At 37.5% G+C, this 16,014-nt stretch overlaps 1 pseudogene; it reads left to right on the top strand.

Moving 5' to 3' along the window:
• The first annotated feature begins 1,276 nt into the window (after positions 1–1,276).
• On the top strand, positions 1,277–15,133 carry LOC126609664 (protein TONSOKU-like; annotated as a pseudogene).
• Positions 15,134–16,014: the final 881 nt, after the last annotated feature.

Here is a 16,014-nt window from a genome sequence, read left to right as displayed (position 1 = left end):
TCTATATTATTTTTTACTTTGTTTTTACCCAACCTTATTTTTTATTTTTTCCTTTGTTTTTACCCAACCTTATTTTTTTACTTTGTTTTTACCCAACCTAATGACTTACTGTTGGGATGCAGATGTTTCATCTAACTGCTCACATTTTTCAAGTAACCATGTGTAGTTTGCTTGCATTATATTCATTTTAAATCGCTTAATTTTACCATTTACTTTCAAATTTATGGTGTCAAGATTTGCTTTTATATGCTTGTAAATGTAAGTGATTAAGACATTTTCAAAATCACTGTCAGACAAGCCCAAACGTTTAACCTGAATATTTAGTCAGATTCAATTTTTTATTTATTTTTTATTGTTTTTTGGCATTGATTGCTAGGTTAGTAAAGTGTGATCTTACGCACCATCTTATTTTTGGTGGTAATGTTTTGGAAACCACATGTGATGCAAATTCCGCCTTCTTCTTCTTTTTGGACAAAATTGCACCTACAAAACAATCAACACATTTGGTCAAGGCCAAGAACCTCACGCGCCCACGATGAATGAGGGGGGCTTTGGCCAAAGAACCTCCGATGCCAAAGTTAGAATTTAGAGAGAAAAAGTGTTTAGAGGATTTTTGGGAGTTTTGCAAGAGTCTCAACCTAGCTTTTTAGAAGAAATATGGTCATATATATAAGGAATGGGGTGTTATTTGGTGATTCAATTAGCAATTAATATATTAATTAGGTATAAATATATTAATTGGCTAATTATCATAATAAAAAGAAATGTTTTGGGAGGTTTTTGGAGGTTATGAAATGAGGATGGATGAGACAAATTTGAACTTGTTACCTATTTTGGGTACTCCTGATTTGGTTGATGGATGATTCTCCATTGCTCGCGTGTAGGATACATGGTATGCCTCGAGGGTAAATTTGTCATCTTCATCCAAAAATCCACGTGTCACTTTGTGATTATTTTTGGCTCCACACCACATATTTACAATATTTTCTCATTTCATATGATAAATGATGCATACAATCAAAATTTGATAACATAAATTTATCAATTGACGTAGAATGTGCAGTTCACATGCCACACCAATACAGTACAAATCTCGTAAATTCGTAATGGTCGATTTGTTCATTTTTGTAGTTTCTTTTTTGGGCTGTAGCCCGTCCAATCCAATGTTCCAAAACAATAACAAAATATGGCCCGGCCCACACAGAACTTTGTTTTGGCGGGAAGAGAAGCCTTCTATCTGAATTTTCCAAATTCCGAATGCACTCCTGCCCAAAACCGCAGAACCTCATATGCTGTATACATTCCGATCGCTCTGAATCTCTCAGACCAAGGAGAGAAACGAAATGCCTCGGGAGGACGCGCAGCTGACAGCGGCAAAGAAGGCTTACCAGAACGCTAAGGCGGTGGGGAACCACGAGGAGGAGGCTCGGTGGGCAAACGCAATCGGCGACTTGTTGAAGAAGAGCGGGGAGTACGTGGCGGCACTGGTGTGGTTCCGAATCGACTACGACGTCTCCGTCAAGTACCTTCCCCAAAAGCATTGCCTCCCCACCTGTCAGTCTATGGGGGAGCTATATCTTCGCCTTGAGTGCTTCAAAGAGGCTCTTGTTTATCAGGTGACTTCTCGATTTGGGTTCGATCGTGCGAATTTCAATTCGATTGGAGTGTTCAGTGTTGTTTCCCCTAATTATATTTTTATATTTTTATAGTTTTTGTCAACAGTGGAGAAGTTTTTTGGTTGCTGAGAAATTTGGGGAAAACGAAAACAAAATAAGGGATTTGGGTGAAACAGTAACCAACTTATTATTTTGATGGAAAAAAAGAGTAGAGTGGAGGGTTTTGTTAGTGAGAAAATGCATGAAAGTGAAAGGGATGAAATTGCTGAGCTCAAGTTTTTCGGTTTGTTGTAAAGTTTTAGCAAAGAGTCAAATACTCATTGAGATTTTCATGTGGTTCTGTCCTCTGTGTAGTCTTACCATCAGGGGAATTGAATTGTTTGGCATTTCTTATTTTGTTTATTTTGGAATGGTTGTATGATTTGTAATTTGAGGAAAACAAATTTTGAGACTTTACCTGTTTTTTCTACAGAAAAAACATTTACAGCTTGCTGATGATGAGAATAATCTTGTTGAGCAGCAAAGGGCCAATACCCAACTAGGTCGTACCTACCATGAAAAGTTTTTAAGGTCTATTGATGAGCATTGCTCTGCTCGGAATGCCAAAAAGTATTTCAAGTCTGCTATGAAGCTTGCACAGATGATCAAGGAGAACCCACCTACTAATAATTCTTTCGTTGAGGAATATATTGATGCCCATAACAATATAGGAATGCTTGAATTTGATCTTGACAATTGGGAAGAGGCTCGGAAAGTCTTAACTAAAGGATTAGAGATTTGTGATGAAGAAGAGGTGATGGAAGATGATGCTGGGCGCAGCAGGCTCCATCACAACCTTGGAAACGTTTACCTAAAGCTAAGGATGTGGGATAATGCTCGAGAACACATTGAGAAGGACATTATAATACGTAAAAGAATTGAGCATTGTCAAGGAGAGGCAAGGGGGTACATTAATCTTGGTGAATTGCATTACCTAATTCAGAAGTATGAGGAAGCTATCCATTGCTACCAAAAAGCACTTGAACTGGCAAAATCAATGGAAGATGAGGATGCTTTACTCAGGCAAATTGATCAAAATATTGAAATGGTAGAAGATGCCAGGAAAGTAATGGATGAGCCGAAGAAAGAAGAGCAGAATCTTAAAAAGCTAACAAGAGACATGGCAATTGCAAGAGGCACACCACGTGAGAGGAAGTGTCTGCTGCAGCAAATTGCTTCTCTTGATTGTCTGATTGAGAAATCAAGGATGATCTTTGCCTGGCCAAAGGTACATACTTGACTCAATATGTTTTCCTCACTCTCTACTCTTTTGAACTGTATGTTGTTCATTTACTCTCTTGTTTCTATCTTAAATGTAACTTTGTTGGTAGAAAAGAATTTCTGTTATATTTTAGTACGGCATATGAGGTTGCATGTTGCATTGTGAGATAGTTTTGCTCCATCAAGCATATATATATGTATGTATATATTTTCTTCTGCATTCCTAAATTCTCTTTCAGTAGACCAATTGGGTTGGGATATGGTCTTCAAGGGTGTTTTTTCATCAAATTTATTTCCAATTCCAATTCGCTGGATAAATTTGCTTTGTTGGGTGTTTGTTTGGGCCATGTGGTTTGCACAATTAGTTATATTTCTCTAAAACTGTAAAAACTCATTTACATCCTGCTTTTTTCTTTGGTTGGAAGGATATGGTGGTGAAAAATCTTGTTGGTATTATATGCTGTTAGGGAGGTCTCTGGGATGATTATGTAGATAGTGGTTATTTCATGGACGTCAATGTTTTTATATACAGCAGTTGTCTTCTGTTACTAACTCCGCCTATGTAAGTTTATCTTACATTGCCGGTCCCAAGCCCGGGTAAAGGAGGAGGGGGAGGGCGTCAGGTAGTCGACAGCCGGCACTCCACAGTTACGTCGAATCCTTATGAAAATGAATTCAGAACGAAACCACGCTAAAGCTAGGGCGTCACCCGTAAGTGGCGCGCGCCCGAGCACAGTGATAAGTGAGCAAGGGTCGCTGTATCTCCATAGGCACCCGGATGCAGTGTTAAATGAGCAAGGGGGCCATAGAAACTTCTTTTCGAACGACTCCACTCAAAGTTGTTTGGGAGCATATGCACCTATCAACTTTACACGGGACACACAAAAGAAGTACTTTGATTCCATTGGACGGGGGAGGGTGAAGAAGCTAGGACAGAAGGGTAGAGTTCAGGAGAGTAGAATGCGTTTAGGAACGTGGAATATAGGAACCTTAACGGGAAAATCTATGGAAGTAGTGGAAGTTATGGTGAGGAGAAGGATAAATATTATGTGCCTACAAGAAACTAAGTGGGTTGGTCTTAAGGCAAAGGATCTAGAAAACTCAGGGTTTAAACTTTGGTACTCGGGCACAAATAGAACGAGAAACGGTGTTGGTATCATCGTGGACAAGACCTTGACACAAGATGTTGTAGATGTCAAGAGGGTAGGAGATAGAATCATGGCAATCAAGATTGTAATAGGACAAGAACTTATCAATGTGATTAGTGCGTACGCACCTCAAGTAGGGTTGGATATGAGTTCGAAGGAGAAATTTTGGGAAGACCTTGGAGACTTGGTGCAAGGAATTGCTCAGACGGAGAAGTTATTTATAGGAGGAGATTTAAATGGACACGTGGGCAGGGAGACAGGCAACTATGGAGGTTTTCATGGTGGCCATGGTTTTGGGGAGAGAAACGAGGATGGGGAAGCTATCTTGGATTTTGCAATGGCATATGATCTCTTCTTAGCCAACACCTTCTTTAAGAAGAGAGAAGAACATGTGATCACCTACAAGAGTGGGTCGTCAAAAACACAAATAGATTTTCTTCTAATGAGGAAAGGGGATCGTATAACTTGTAAGGATTGCAAAGTTATACCAGGAGAGAGCGTGGCTGTGGCTAATCAACATCGCTTGTTGGTGATGGATGTACATATCAAAAGAGTGAGAAAAAAGAACAAGACTTGGAAGTGCCCAAAGACTAGATGGTGGAATCTAAAAGAAGAAAAACAAGTCATTTTCAAAGAGAAAGTAATCACCCAGTGTGTGTGGGATAGAGAGGGGGAAGCTAGCCAAATGTGGGATTCCATGGCTAGTTGTATCTGAAAAGTAGCAAAAGGAGAGTCCAAGGGCTTTGCCCCACACCAAAAGGAATCTTGGTGGTGGAATGAGGAGGTACAAACAAAGGTGAAGGCTAAGAAGGAATGTTGTAAAGCCTTATACAAGGATAGGACCGATGAAAATGGTGAAAGGTATAGAAAAGCGAAGCAAGAGGCTAAGAAAGCTGTGAGATAAGCTAAGTTAGCGGCTTATGACGATATGTATAAGCGACTAGATACCAAAGAAGGAGAGTTGGATATCTATAAACTAGCTAGAGCAAAGGAAAAGAAGACAAGGGACCTAAACCAAGTGAGGTGCATCAAGGATGAGGATGGAAAGGTTCTTGCTACAGAGAACGCGGTTAAAGATAGATGGAGAGGTTATTTTCATAATCTTTTCAATGAAGGACATGAAAGGAGTGCTTCTTTAGGGGAGTTGAGTAACTCAGAAGAGTGTAGAAACTACTCTTTTTATCGTTGAATCCGGAAGGAAGAAGTGGTTGTAGCTTTGAAGAAGATGAAGCATAGAAAAGCAGTAGGCCCAGACGATATACCAATCGAAGTGTGGAAAGTTTTGGGAGAGACAGGTATAGCATGGCTCACTGACCTTTTCAATAGGATTTTGAAAACGAAGAAGATGCCAAATGAATGGCGAACGAGCACTTTGGTGCCTATCTACAAGAATAAGGGCGACGTACAAAATTGCATGAACTATAGGGGTATTAAGCTAATGAGTCATACAATGAAGCTCTGGGAGAGAGTCATTGAGCATAGATTGAGGCATGAGACACGGGTTTCGGACAACCAATTCGGGTTCATGCTAGGGCGCTCAACCATGGAGGCAATCTATCTCTTACGAAGATTGATGGAAAGATATAGAGATGGGAAAAAGGATTTACACATGGTCTTTATAGATTTGGAAAAAGCGTATGATAGGGTCCCAAGAGACATTCTTTGGAGGATTTTAGAGAAGAAAGGAGTACGAGTAGCATATATCCAAGCTATAAAGGATATGTATGAAGGAGCAAAGACTGCCGTAAGAACTCATGAAGGACAAACCGAAAGCTTTCCCATAACTGTAGGATTACATCAAGGCTCATCCTTAAGTCCTCACCTTTTTGCGTTGGTAATGGATGAGTTAACAGGACATATTCAAGATGATATTCCTTGGTGTATGCTTTTCGCAGACGATATAGTGTTGATAGATGAAACTCAGGAAGGGGTAAATGCAAAGCTTAACCTTTGGAGAGAAGTGTTGGAATCTAAGGGTCTTCGCCTAAGCCGATCAAAGACAGAATATATGGAGTGCAAGTTCAGTGCAAATGGAGGCCAAAACGAGTTAGGGGTGAGGATCGGAGATCAAGAACTACCAAAGAGCGATCGTTTTCGTTACCTAGGATCTATCTTGCAAAAGAACGGAGAATTAGATGGAGATCTCAACCATAGAATTCAAGCTGGATGGATGAAGTGGAAGAGTGCATCCGGCGTGTTGTGTGACCGCCGTATGCCACTGAAGCTCAAGGGAAAATTTTATAGGACGGCAATAAGGCCGGCGATGCTGTATGGCACAGAATGTTGGGCGGTGAAGCATCAACACGTACACAAAATGGGTGTAGCGGAGATAAGGATGCTTCGTGGGATGTGTGGGCACACGAGAAAGGATAAGATTGTGAATGAGGATATCCGAGGTAAAGTAGGAGTAGCCGAAGTTGAAGGAAAGATGAGAGAAAATCGGTTACGGTGGTTTGGACATGTGCAAAGAAGGCCTACTGACGCTTCGGTTCGAAGATGTGACTACGGAACAGAGGTTCGGGGCCGAAGGGGTAGAGGAAGACTTAGGAAAACTTTGGAAGAGACCCTAAGAAAAGACTTAGAGTACTTGGATCTAACGGAGGACATGACACAAAACCGAGCGCAATGGCGTTCTAGGATTCATATAGCCGACCCCACTTAGTGGGAAAAGGCTTTGTTGTTGTTGTTGTTGTTGTAGTTGTCTTCTGTTACCAAAAGAAAACACATTTATAATCATCTCCCTAAAATCCCTTATTCTTGAAAGTTGAATGCGGTAATGGATAAGTTAACAGCAAATTCATAGCCAGGAAGTAAAGATTTATTATTCTTCTGCGAACAAAATCAATGCTTTTCATTATTGTGAAATTTTATTTTTCAGCTCCTTGAATTTGCAAAAAAGAAGAAAATTGTAGCAAGTGAGCTTTATGACCAAGAAAAGATCAGTGATTCACTTTTGGTTATTGGAGAATCATACCAGAACCTACGAGAGTTCAAGAAAGCCCTTAAATGGTGCACGAAGAGTTTGGAGAAATACAAGTCAATTGGCAATTTGGAGGTAAGTTGGTGTTTGTTCTATAACATTATACATTATGACGAGTAGTTGTGACCTTGGAAAATATGTAATGTTGATATGAAACATGCTGAAATTAACTGCTAGTAGACTTCGGCAAGCTTGGTGTAGGTATCTTCAAAGTAGAAATTGTGTTGGTCCTGCTAGGCAACATCGGGATTTCATTAATGTATTTTGATCAAATTGATATTTATACCATACATCCACTGTTACTAGATGCTTACTCAAAACTGGTAATGCTCAGGGGCAGGTGTTGGCAAAAGTCAACATAGGTGATGTTTTATACAGTATGGATAATTTGGAAGGAGCACTAGATGCATTTGAAGAGGGCTACAGGTATGGTTTCTCTAGTGGACATTTCTTTTTGGAATTGGTTGTTAACGAAGAAGCTTTCTAATCACCATGCTGAGCACAAAATCCTCTTGGTTGCATGCATAGGAAATTGTGTAATACAAACTTTTGATATCATAAACACCTGTGAGTAATTGGGGCTCACATTGCTTTTAATGTTCTGTTTCATTTATTATTGCAGTCTAATAATTTTGATTGACAACTTGCTATAACAGAAAATTCAAAATGCATTTCCACATGACGAAGAAGTTGTAGGTTTTGTTGTAGGGTGTGGTCCGTGTGGAGTGTATACTTATAATCAACATATTAAAAATAAATTCCAGAAAATAAGAGGAATATCATCTTTTCATAGTTCATCAATAAAGTACATAGGTGTTTAAATAGAAAGCAATACACCAGTTTTCCTAGTATTATTCTCTAGAATCATCCTTATTTGAAATGTACATGATTAGTAGTTTTCTAAACCAGAACCAGCTTGTTTCTCAGACTTAACAGAGTCAATGCTAGAGGGCTTGAGTTAAAAACTGTGTTTCTAGGCCCTTTAATTTTCGCATTAAGTAATTGTCATTAAGAACCTTAAGGATAGTAATTGGTCACAATGCACCTTTTAGTTCAATTCAAGTTTCCCTTCACTTTTATAAACTGCTGCAATTATTTATTATCATCGTCATCACAATTTACATGGTTTATGATATCTTGTCATGATTTTCAAATGTTTAAGAATTATTTTATTCATCTGAAAAGTTCAATAGTCCCATGTAATACCATGTGTCCTAACGGTTCTCAAGGAGTTAACAACCGAGAGAAAAAGAAAAAAATTCCAAATGAATTGATTGAAATTTATTTGTGAGCAAGGATTTATATTAGAGGCTTATATGAAAGAAAGCTCATTTTGACTCTTGAGTACCCCAAGGTGTTTGTGAAAGAGTCATGTAACCAATCCCAGTCGTTGGGTTTTGTTGAGTTTGTTTCCATATAGGAGCTGTTAATAATTACTCTATCTCTTAAGGTACACTACCATTCATTTGTAAATTTGTGTATAATTGTATAAATTTCTTTTAACTTTTATGACCCCCAAAAGAAGCTTACTTCTTTTCTGACCTAAAAAGAAATTTACCTGCTTTCAAGGGTTGTGTTGTGTTGACTTCATACTAATGTCTTGCAGGCTTGCTGTTGAGGCTAACCTTCCTTCGGTGCAGCTAACGGTGCTAGAAAATATGCACTATAGTCACATGATAAGATTCGACAATGTTGTAGCGGCCAGGTAATTCGTGCGAGCCCCTTACCCCAAATAGGGTGAAGTGGAGTTCTTGATATGGAAAATAATTATGTAGTGGATTATGTATTAGATTTTTTGTTGCATCATTATTTGGATGTTTTCTTTAAGTTCTTTTTAAGGTAGATAGCTCTTTGTAGGAGATTGCAGCTTCGTATTGAAGAATTGAAGAAATCAGATCATAAAGATCTTGAAAATGAGAATGTGGCAGAGGATCACTGCTCTGAATCTGATACAGAAGGGAGTGGTCATCCGTCAGATAGTACGTATAATGCATGCTGTTCTTCAGAGATTAGAAAATCTAGTTCCAGCAGATCACAGTCTTTATCCAGGGTGGAAAAGTTAAATGATGATGAACCTTTAATTTCTCTCAAATGTTCCACCCAAGCTTCAGTCAAGGTGAAATCCACTCCTTTAGGAAAACAAAATATCACCATCCAGACTAATGTTTCATCAAAAAGTTTGTCTAAGACAGATACCAATGAGCAGACAGTCATTGGGCATAAACGCGTTCTTGCAGTCCTTTCTGATGATGAAGATGAAATGCAAGATGAGGTACCCTGCTCAAAAGGCTGGTCTAAGAAACAACCATTAGAATTCGTTGCTACATCTGATGAACGTAAGTATTAATCAATCACTAATTCGATCTTCAATTATAACCACAGTGAAGAGCCATAATTGAATATTGTATTTCTTATCTGGTTGCAGTGAAAAATAAAAGTAACACAGGCAGTCCTGCTCGTAAATTTCAGGTAGGGTTAGTCTCGGATTAATCATGGAGATTATTTTCGCCCTAGTGTTGTAGATGCATTTTAAGTGCATACCTCTTTAAGTTTTGTAGGATATCTCAGCCTATACCACAAATGGTACCATGAGGTCTTGCGATCCTGTTGATATTGAACAAAGCTCTAGTTCATGCAAATCCAGGAATCTTAATGTGGTCACTCAAAAAGCCAAAGGTGTTAGAGCTTTAAGCTCCGATGAAAGTCCTATTGTTGCAAGTGTCTCTAAAGGTGACACCAGTGTCTCTAAAAGTGTAGTGTATGACAATGATGCTGCCCATCTTATGTTTCTTTATGATGATGAACACAATGTGAGTGCTACTCAATTCACTTGTATGCAGATGGTTCACTCTGGTTCTATGTCTCTGATACCTTGTTGCCACTGTTTTAGTTATATTATTTACTAAATTGTGGTCTTCTTTGTTAATTGCAGCAATACATTACATTCAAGATTGACAGAGACCTAATATATTTGGATTATTTTCTGATATGTTAAGCATTGAATCTGTCAAGACTGAACTGGCATGCTTATACTACTTACGGCTTCCTATGGAATGAAGATCAGAGGGTAGGCATTAGTTGAGTTTAGCATGTTTCTAGTTGCTAGTATTTATGTCATCAAAATGTTGGCCTATAAGATGATTCACTGAACTGCAGCGGATATGTTATTTCATACAGAGATTTTTATTTTATTTGTATTCATCTTTAAAAAAAAGAAAGAAAGCATTTGAATGGTTCTTTAAACATTTTCACCATCCAAAACTAGGTAGTTGTGTTTGAAATAACTTTGCAGTATGGTCGTATATATTGTGGCACATACCGAGATGTTGCTGAAATAATCATACTAAAGGTGATGATTTTCACAATTAAAGAGTAGGCCTCTTTGTCTCAGTGACGCATTACAAATTCTGGCCAAGTAGCTTAGACATGGTTAAGGTTGCCTGCATATGGAACTTTTTATGTGCTCCTTTAGTTCATTTCATCTATCTAAAACAATGCTCTTAATTAAATTCTAAAACTTCTCGAGGTTTTATCCCTAAAGAGTTTGGCACCATTGTGTTTTACTGCTCTCTCTCTCTCTCTTTCTCTCTGTGTCATGTTAATATATCCTGTTTTCTTCAAAACTTCTTGTGATCATACTAAGGGGTGGTTTGGGAGTGAGGTGCTTAAAAAAAAGCACCCATGAAAAAAAGCTGTGATTGTTTTAGGTGTTTGGTAAACTAAAAAAAAAGGCTTATTTTGGAAGCTGCTGTGATAATAAGCTGAAATCAAAGGAAAAGCTGAAGCAGCTATTTGCATTGCAGCTTTGGAAAATTGGCTTTTTTTCAAAGCACATGGAGCTACAGTGCTCCTTTAATGAAAAGACCCACTATCAAACTGTTTTTTTTTTCCAAAAGCACTTTTACAAAAAAGTTTACCAAACACTCTGCTGATTTATTTCATAGCCGCTTATTCTCACAGCACAACCGTTTATTCTCACAGTAGTTTTTTTTCAAAGCACAGCAATACCAAACCAGCCCTAAGATTGTGCATTTTCAGGGCTGCTTCCAAAAATAAAGAATATAAAATGGGGTGAGAGAGTTATGGAATCCCTGGATACATTTGAGACGCTTAAGCAGCATATGGGAAAAGCCTTGGTTGAAGCTCTCATTGATGGTATGTGCTCCAACAGTTTGAAGCTCATTTCATATGCTCTGATTTTCATTTAAATGACATGTCTATGTGAACTTTTCTTTTATTTTACTATGTACTGTGTTCTATTTAGTGGGATAAGGCTTGGTGGTTGTTATTGTTGTTGTACAATGTGTCAATGTCCTATTCTGTTTTGTTGGAAATGTGACTCTCATTCAAAATACATGACAGCATTCAAGATTTAACTGATTGAAGCCACTATTCCATTGGATAAAACTTGGCTATGTTATAATTGTAATCCTATTAAAAAGTACTATTTAGTAATTGTAATCAACAAACAAGTCCTTATTTGGAATTATAGTTTACAATGCATCTGATTCGTTTTTCTTTTTCTGGGATTTTCCTGTGGTTCTGTGGGGTTATTACTTTCTTGTGGATTGTGCAAACCAGAAAATACTTTTCCCAGTCCATGATGTCATGATTCCAAATTTTAACTTGGTTGTTTATGGTTTTCCGTTTGCAATGATATCTTCATGATTTTTTTTTTCTTTTTTTCGGTTGAAATTCATGATTTTAGATTTAAAGTTGTATATTTTTTTGTTTTTTTATAGTTTCTGCTAGCAATAACATAAAAGATTGTAAAAGGAAATGTATTGTTTTCCAACTTCTTTCCATTATGTTAATAGCCAATCCAATTTACCTGTTACCGACACAGGATGGGTTCAAAAGAGGTTGATAAAACTATACACTGATTGCTGCTAGAAGTCATCTGTGACACCCAATATGAAGCTGCTTAAGAAACTCTATGAGCAGGAGGTAAGGCTAGAGGAAAATCGAGTGAGGACATCCTTCTTCTGTATTCCACAATCTATTGCGGGATGATAAACTCATATTTTTGTCTTTCAGGTTTCAGATGATGATGTTAATGTGTCTGATTGTGGACTGCAAGACTTTTCATTAATGCCATTGTTGGATGCCCTGCATGCCGATAAAACATTTGCAATGGTAGACCTTTCTCACAATGAGTTAGGTTGCTAACAGCATGTGATTTCTAGCCTACGCTTATTTAGATTCAAAAGTGTTGCTTCTGGACTAGAAAGTATTTAGTAGCCTTTCTGTTAAACATTCTTCACCTAGACTCAGGCCTCTTTAGTTCTTTCATTTACTAAAACATTTTCCCAGGAATTGTGGGCAGTATTAACTGTTTATTGGCTCATTGTTTCCCAGGAAATGGTACAATGAAGAAACTGCAACAAGTAATCACTTCATCATGCCAAAAATATGCTGGATTGACGTTGGATCTCCACTTCAACTGATTTGGTGTAACTTCTTTGGTTCAGGTATTCAACTAACATTGCAAAAAAATTCATGTTAAAGCTTAAGCTGACTTCTTTGAATGATTCATATACATGTTATTCCCATGTATTAAGTTTATGCAAGAAAGACTGTAAGCAAGGGTGAACTTTGACTCTCTCCGCCTTTTGTTTGTTGCCAGATGGCTTTATAGTGGATTAGAAGTCCATCATCTAAGATCAAACCTAATGTACTAGATCAGACCTCAAACAGGTCTAACTTACAAAAATCAAAACCTTAACCCAAACTCATTTTACAGCTGCTAACACATCCATCTTCGTATAAGAACGAGAATGATCCCTGAACTCATTAGGAACTGATGCCCAAAGAGCTCCCCAGTATCTAATTCTATCCCAGTAAGTTTCCAGAATAATGGTATCAAAGCAGGAGATATGGAGTTTACATCTTTGTAGTTATAACCTTCTAAGCTCCTGATGCAGGCTATTATAATTTGAACTGTTATTGTATAGTCTAACGGTTTAAGTTCAGAAAAAATGGCTAACCAATAATTTCCTTGTAGCCAGTTTAAGACTGAAACTTCATCTATGTAATTTCCTCCATGTCTGAACTTTGAAAAGGAGGTTGTAATTTTTCAAGTTCCGCCTATGTAATTGGAAGAACTAACAAGGGACGTGTTAACCATCAATAACTTGCAGATTGTCTCTTATCTTATTGAAATTTAGCAACAATACTCATGATGCGAAGTCTATTGGATCATGGATTTTTGTAGGTTTATTGTATGCAGTGACAATTATTTCAGTCAGGAACCATATATTTAAATTTGCTGTTAGCAGGACAATGGTAAGGTTTTTTTGTACTCACTATCAGTCAACAACCATTTTCTGTGTTTCAATCTTCAGATTTGCGAATGCCCTTTGCTATTTGCTCGATTGGAAGTGCTCAATATCTCTGAAAATCCTCTCACTGATACATGTGCATCTTGCCTCTCCACTATCTTGGAAAATTGCAAGGGTAAAGTGCTTTCATTGAAGCTCAAGCATTTAAATTATTTGTTTCTGTTCTTATTGATGTTTAGTAGCATATATGCTTCTTGGTAAATTTAGTTATTTGAATGGAATTTGTTCAAAGTGACGCTGAATAGTCTCTGCTTATATGGTCTTTGCTTGTAGCTCTTTGCAGCTTGAGCATAGAGCGCTGTTCTGTCACGTCTAGAACAATTCAAAAGGTTGCCGAGGCATTGAATGCTGATTCTGTGCTTGAGCAACTTTGTATAGGTATGCTTGACATTTCATAATTGCAACACACATTATTGGCTGGACTTTTTTATTTTCATCAATTAACGGGTTGTCTCAATTCCTTTCCTTTCACAGGATTTAACTACCCAATTCATGGAAATACCATCATTAATTTACTTTCCAAGCTTGGCACTTCGAAAAGGTTTAGATTCACTTAAAATCATTCTTTCTTTCAGTATGCATAGGTTACTCTATCCACTAACTGGGGTGAATATACAAATTTCTTTCCTATGCAGATTTTCAAAATTAAGTCTGAATGGACTGAGGCTAAAACAGTCTGTAGTTGATAGCCTTTGCAAGCTTGCTAAAACCTTGTCCTTGTCAGGATTAAGTCTTCGGGAAACTGGTATTGGTATTGTGAGTGCACTGTCATTTTGCATTTACCTCTCAGTTCTCACTGTTGTTGGACTTCCGTCACTATGCATATTCTCCTTACTGCTTTCTTCCAGTTTTGTTTTTTAATATTCTTTTGCAGGATGAAGGCATTACTATTAACTGAGTCATTGTTCAGCCAAACTTCAGAGTTTGTGAAACTTGACTTTTCAAAATGTAAAGTGACGTCTAATTATATTCACAGACTAAGCACCGATTCTTCTATGATTTGTGGCATTGTTGAGCTGAACCTTTCGGAAAATCCTATCACGGAGAAGGTTTGTTCTCTCATTTGTATATACAAATACATGAAGATATGCTGCCTTTATAAACCTGAGATTTTTTGTTGGAGCTGCATGAGATTATTTTGTCATTAACTCTCTTCTGGCCTTTACATGTCCTTTGTCCTTCCACTTTATTTGTGTAACTTTTGACCTGAATTGTCATTCTTCACCTTGTACGCCCAAATCCTTCTGAGGCCTTTATCTTAAAAGAACGTTGTCATTAGTCTCTCTGCTAGTCTAAGAATGAAGTTTCTGCTACGAGAGAATTTCTTGGATCTTACCAAGACAAAAAGGGTAGTCGATTCTTTTCTAATTAATTCCATTTCATCCATTTATTTATGAAGGGAATCAAGTGTTGTGTGAATCCCTGCTGCAGGAAGGATTAGTTTTCTTGCTTCTCGCTGCTACAACATCCTCATTGAGTACCAGTACCACTTCATCTTTAAGATCACGGCGTAAATTCATACTTCCAAATTTTTCGCCATTAAAACCGAAAAATGTATAGATACATGACTGCGTAAATTATGCAGAACATAACAACTTTTATTTTTGCAGAGGAATTTGTGAGACATAATGTTAAATATTTATTACGTGTATTTGTTTATAAGGGCAGTCATGTAGAACATGTTTTAGCGTGGATTGTTTGCCCGACTTCAGTTGAGGACATGTAAAGACAATGTGCTTACCTAAGGTTGCCATATACAACTAAGCACGCGAGCAATGAAGTTTGACAGCTATTTTTTTTTTTATAATACAAGTGTATATTTATCGATGTGGAATTGGTTGCAAGTGTAATATACTAAAAACAGTCTTTTGTGAGAGATGTGTTGAAGAATGCAATCTCACATTAGAAACTTGACAAACTGTATTACTAATGAAAAAATGGGCTACTAATAACGCTCAAGCTTTTTGTAATAAAATTCAATATCTGCCAAATTTTGCCAGGGCAAAGTTCTTGACGTGTTTAGACGCCGGTTACATTTCCAAGCATGCATGTACGTAGTTCCTGCTAAGTGCTAAGTATCATATTTTTTAAGTTACATTACGAAAACGTGTTTTAATTTACTCCATAGTAGTAGAAATAGAATGTTGTAGCAAAGTGGATAAGTTCAGCACCAAATAAGTAGATCCGTCGGTGTTACCTCCACATCAGAGTACGAGATCCATGCATGCCAATCCAGTTGTCAAATTATCCCTTTCCAAAGTAGTGGTTAAAGTATTTCCCAGTCAGCTTCTGCTCAGTTTTGACCTGTCTTGGTTGAACCTGTCAACTTAATGTAAATATATCCATGCAAAACTTGAAAGCTAAGTGTCCTTCATTCCCGGCATTCATCAACACCTCTAACTCGATCTTCACGCTTCCACGACTTGCATGCATTTCCATGTGTTCAAGTCCCAACTTCCCCAGACAGCAATGATGTGGCAAAACCGAAGAAAATAATATATATATATATATATATATATATATATATATATATATATATATATATATTATCACCATGCATGCATTTTGTGGTGGGATATTATCTCTACTAATTAATAAAACATTCATTGTCAATCAAAATTCTATGAAATTACCAGTTTAACCTTCTAATTAAAGAAGAACATGATTAA

Source organism: Malus sylvestris, chromosome 17 (genome assembly GCF_916048215.2).
Source record: "Malus sylvestris chromosome 17, drMalSylv7.2, whole genome shotgun sequence".
Classification (NCBI taxonomy): domain Eukaryota; kingdom Viridiplantae; phylum Streptophyta; class Magnoliopsida; order Rosales; family Rosaceae; genus Malus; species Malus sylvestris.
Note: the sequence above shows the minus strand (reverse complement) of the source record. Positions and strands in the feature narration are given on the sequence as shown.